Below are 6,000 nucleotides of genomic sequence, written 5' to 3'. Positions count from 1 at the left end.
TGAAGTGATGCATCGGTCACCACTGTGAACTCTGGTTGGGGAAGGGATTTGCCGTGGACCCAATCCTGCTTTGTTAGCCACCACTGCAATTGGTGTGCAGTGCCCTCCGAGATCTGGATGCAATTGGACTGGTTCCCCTGATGTTGTGCCCACTGGAACTTCAGGTCCCACTGCAGAGCCCGCATATGCCATCTGGAATGGTCCACCAGAAGGATGCAGGAGGCCATCAGGCCCAGTATCCTGAGGGTCATCCCGAATGAAGCCCGGGATAAAGGCTGAAAGATGTGAATCATATCCTGAATATCCTGGACTCGCTGTTCGGGAAGATAGACCCGAAACAGCATCGTGTCCAGAACCGCTCCGATAAAGAGGAGCTTCTGAGAGGGAGTAAGATTCGACTTTGGCACATTGATGGAGTACCCCAGTGAATGCAGGAGGTCGGCCGTTGTCTGGTGGTGGAAGACAACAGCCTGGGGAGAGCCCCCCTTCAACAGCCAGTCGTCGAGATACAGGAAGTCTGGAACCCCTAATCTGCGCAGATAAGCTGAAACCACCGCCATCAGTTTTGTGAACAACCGAGGGGTGCTGGTAAGGCCGAAGGGAAGCACGGTAAACTGAAAATACTCATGGACTACCTTGAAACGTAGGTTACGCCTGTGGGACGGCAGGACGGGAATGTGAAAATAGGCGTCCTGCAAGTCCAACGCTACCATCCAGTCTCCAGGGTCGAGGGCTGACAGGACCTGAGCTAGCGTCAACATTTTGAACTTCTCCTTCTGGAGGAAGCAGTTGACGTTCCTGAGATCCAAGATGGGACACAGGCCTTTGTCCTTCTTGGGTACCAGAAAGTAGTGGGAGTAGCAACCATGACCTACTTCTGGGACAGGAACTCATTTGATGGCTCCCTTGACCAAGAGAGCCATACCTTCCTGTTGGAGAAGGGCCAGATGATCCTTCGACATGTGATGGTACTGAGGTGGCATGGCTGGGGGGGTAAGTCTTGAAGGGAAGGGAGTAGCCCCTTTGGACTATCTGCAAAACCCACCTACAGTTGGGAGGTTGAGAGCCTCAGCCGCCCTATGCATTACCCCTGCATAAGACGCTTCCTCCTCCATAGCCACAGTAGGAGGAGAAAACATACCAAGGTCTGGTGAGGTATCCAGACCACTGGCTTCCCCCAGTTCCTCTCTCCAGTCCGGTTCGTAACCCAACTGGTCAGTCAAAGGGTCTCCAGTCCTCTTCACCCTCCACTGATTGCCAATCTGACCTAAAAGAACCAGGGTAGAACAGGGGCACAAAAGTACCAATCGGCGTCGGATCTGGCATCGGTCGACACGGGTCCGGCTCCGTGTCTACATCGGGTCGACGCCGGCTGGTGACACACCTGGCATTAGCTGTGGATATGGTGAGAGTGGAATCAACGCCGGTCGTGGTGTAATCAGGTTGACCGGCGCCGATCCGGATTCAGGCCTGGATCCAAGGGGACCCTGCGGGGCCGGAGCTGCCGGCGTCGAAGTCCCAGGGCCCCCAGCCAAGTCCGCTGGGCCCGAAGGCGCACCCGCGGAGTGGAGCTGCACAACGATGGCATGCATCGCTTCGTAAAAGGTGCGAAGCTTGGCAGGGGTCGCTCCGGGTAGGGAGGGAAACTCAGAGTCAACCATTCCTGCTCCGAATGCGGAGCCGCGGGAGGGGCACCACCCTCATCCCTCATCGCGTCGACCAACCGCGGGGAGAAGTCGAAGAGCAACATTGCTTCTTTGACTTCTTCTTGTGTTTGGACTTACCTGAGAAGTGCAAAGACTTTGAAGAAGACTGGTGGTGGAGGCCCCACGGTGTCGACAAAAGTCGTCCAAAACGTCAGTCAAAAAGTGACAGGAGGTACCGCTCTCTACGGATTTGCACTGGCTGGCACAGAAAAAGAAAAAACTGATGTCAGAGTGTGAGGGCGGCATCTAAGTAGTACTATGACGTCATCCCGGCGACCATGACGCCAACGACGAACGCGGAGCCGACCGACGCCGCCTTTCGACGCGTAGGGGTACTGCTGATGAAAAAACTTTCCGGGTCCAGTCTGACGCCTGGGGGTAATTCTAAGGTAAGGAATCTATAACTAATTGTCTCTTTCAGATTAACCTGATCCTTGTACCCGGCCGGTACTCCATGGTAGAAGTCCCAAACTTTACCTGGTCTAGCACAAGCAGATGACTGTTATTTACTTAAACTTTTTAAATTGCATATCTCCGGGTCTACTGTTTGAACTCTTGTTGTTTTGGCCTCAAATTATTGATTAACTTTTACTCCAGCTTCCTAAATTGGGGTGTGATTTTTCTTGTGTTATGTTTTCCCTTTATTATTGTTTGTCCGCTACATAAATACTTTACACATGAACGCTGGACGGAGGGGGATCAGTGATGCTTATCCTACTGGACCTCTCCGCAGCATTCGATACTGTATCTCATCAACTGCTGGCGGAGAGGCTTCAGGACTGCGGTGTAGGGGACCTAGCATTGAAGTGGCTGGTCTACTTCCTGGCTAACAGGAAACAACAAGTTATGATGGGTCCATTTAGATCATCGAAGTATTTATTGGAGAGAGGGGTCCCACAGGGCTCGTGTCTAAGCCAGACTCTCTTCAATATATATATGGCCCCTCTGGCCAGAATAGTGCGACAGCACGGGTTTGAGGTTGTCTCTTACGCAGATGACACTCAACTGATTTTCCCGATTGGGACAAATCTGGTAGAGGAAAAAGCCCGATTCGCACAAGGAATGCTGGCTATCGCAAGTTGGATGGCTGAGTCCTGTCTTCAATTAAACCCAGGCAAGACAGAGTTGATGTTTCTTGGGAAAAAACAGGAACTCGTGCTGGGCAACTGGTGGCTGGTAGAACTGGGGGCTGCCCCTGTCCCCTCGGACTCAGTGAAAAGTCTGGGTATCCAGCTCGATGACAACCTGCCCATGAAAAACAATGTTAGTAACATCATGAGCTCATGCTATTACAGCTTACGTATGCTGAGAAAAATTATCCCCTATCTCCCTCTGAGCCATCGCAGAACGGTAGTCCAAGCCCTAGTAATTAGTAGGATGGATTATGGGAATGCTTTGCTGGCCGAAGTAGGAACTACGCAGCTAGCAAAGCTCCAAGTGATTCAAAATACGGCAGCCCGGATGGTCCTAAATCGTCCTCCTGGTACCCCATCCCTCCCTCTATTGAAGGAATTGCATTGGTTGCCGGTAAGGAAGAGAGCTTTTTTTAAGACTTGCTGTCTGGTCTTTAAAGCCATGAGGGAAACAGGCCCAAAATACCTACAAGCTAAAATATGCAAACTGACATCAGCATGTAATCTTAGATCGAATGGTAAAGCCCTCTTAGCAATTCCACGCATTTACCGGAATCATCTGGGTGGCAAAGCCTTTTCATATGTAGGCCCCAAATATTGGAACTCCCTCCCGGAGGGGCTGCGAAAGTCCCCCTCATATTTGATCTTCAGGAAACATCTGAAAGCCTTTTTATACTGATGATCCACTCTGGGTTTCTGTCACTTCTATTGGAAATTTGGATTAGGTAGCGCGGAGATGCCCCTAGGTGATTCATGCGCTTTAGAAAACATCATTAACATTTAACATAACACATTGCTTCTAAGTTAAGCATGACTGCTTTTGTGCCAATCTACTAGAAGGTCAAGCACAAGGAGATTTTGTGACTTTTGTGGTTTACACCCAATTTTCTACCGTATGGTAATAAGATCTTATTTTACATTTTAAAATCCCCTAGAAAGTCACTGAAAAAACCCAAGATACACCTATATGGATACACACACACATTCGTTTTGGTTGCAATTTAATCTTGAAACTCCATATTGTATATCCAGAAGGTTACGTTTTTTCACTTCAAAATACATTTGAAATTTATATGTAGGACAAATAAACTACTACTGTACATACACCATAATGCAACTGCACAGTGCTTGCTAAATGTTGTTGTTGACTTGTTTCCTACTAGCCCAGACATTCCTCCCAAAAAAAGAGCAGAGAAGAGGGTTTGCATATAGAAAGTCATACTGATTTCTTTATTACCTATTATTGCTGTTGCTGATATTGTTACTTGGAACATCAAATTTCAAACTATAAAATCATTGTTTCTTGGGTTGAAGACGGGCTTCTTAACACGACTAATGCTACAATTCAGAATATGAGTAAACCTACCTTTTTATGTTAGGTTTGTGACTGGAGACTAAGGAGGCTCTATCGCTGTGAGAACCAGCTATGACCATTAGATCAATCTATGGTATGAGGTTCTTTAATTTTGACTCCATCTTACATTTGTCATCAATTTGCGTTGCCTTTACACAGGCTGTTCTATTCCTGAAGTGTTTCTGCCCTTTGGACTGCAACGTGTAGAAAACCCCCTCTGTCCTTGCTTTGAAATCAACCTCAGACACCAGCTGGCCTAACTGCATACAGACATGTTCTGCCATTACTGATTGACCTATAAGTGCTGTAATTGATTTACTTATGGGTTGGGCAGAAATATAACGTAAGGGGGACATTCTGGTTACATGATGTTTTTCTATTGGCTAATATTTTGCAGATCTTGTATGTCCATATTAGGTATTTTGCATGCTTGCAGAAGCTAGGACTGCCCCTTTCTTTTATGCTGAGTTTGTAATCCTAAGCATATAAAAGACCTATGTGTTCTGTATTCTTTAGACTGCCTCATTCAGGTGCTAAAGGCTCCTGTGTGACGTAGTCTCACTTAATTAAGTTTAATAAAGATGTCTTTTAATATTTCAGCTTCTGTGCCAAGTTCTTTTGTATTAGTGAGACCCCTGAGAATGAAGATTACAGTTCTTCAGGTATAACACACAGGAATAAGAAAGGAGATCCACCCTATTTTAATATTAAAATCCTCCACTGATTATCATTCAAGCATTGCTCAGTACAATACTTCCTAATATCCCCACGCCTATATGTGACATTCCCACAGCTAGCTCCTTCTGGGTAGCAAGGGATTGTCTGGTGGGTGCTGAATGCTGGAAACAATCATCTGTGTTTGCAACACGTAATGCATTTGGAGCAATGAGTGTGTGTATATATCTCAATGGAGAACATCAGATCTCTAGTTTTGAAAGGAGATGTTCAAACATTTTTGTATGGTTCTGCGTGTCAATAAATGACTACTGAAATAGTTAATTAATTCATATCTAAATCCCTAAAAAAATACAAAACACAAACGATGTGTGGATTGGTAATTAATTGCATTTAAGTCTGTAATGACAAAATATTTTATAAAAGGAAATGCAAAGGTATTTCAGCATTTCAGGTGTGTGTGAATCTAATAGTTGGTATGTTTATTTATACCCAATTCTTAATTTAGCTACTGTCATATGTCCTGTGCATGCTCATTGTCGTTTCCCTATGTTAGCATGAGCACGTTGCAGACTGTCCTTTGCTTTGTGCACCTTACTCTACAAACACATTTTGCTTTTTGACACACAGTACTTTCACAAAGAACATGCTGTTTTTGCGTTCTATTCTTTCCTGGGATTTAGTCTGCACATGTATACAAGGTTGAATAACAATGCCCCTTGTTATTCTGTTCTGGTCATGTCCCTGCACATAGACAAAACATGCAGGTGTTGTTTGGGAACACGTACTTTTGTCATATAGGTATGCACAGATAGGTAACACACACTAGGAGGGGGACTTTTCCAGGGAAAAGATCATGACAGCACCTAAGATGTAGAACTTTCAGCTGTGTATACTAAGTTACAGAGTCTGCTGTTAACACCCAGAGATCTTCTGATATATAATCATTTTGCTACTGTAGAAGGGGAGGGAGGTTAGGCAACACTGTTGTATATAATGACAGCTTTATTTATGATTTACGGACTACTTACTATGCTAACAGTATTTGTATAAGGTATTTCCCACTTATTACGGCACGTATACTGCATACAAGTGAACAGTAGTTAAAATAAACATTGTAACCTTTCCTTGT

Source organism: Lissotriton helveticus, chromosome 7 (assembly GCF_964261635.1).
Source record: "Lissotriton helveticus chromosome 7, aLisHel1.1, whole genome shotgun sequence".
Taxonomy (NCBI): domain Eukaryota; kingdom Metazoa; phylum Chordata; class Amphibia; order Caudata; family Salamandridae; genus Lissotriton; species Lissotriton helveticus.
This window is presented reverse-complemented; position numbering follows the sequence as displayed.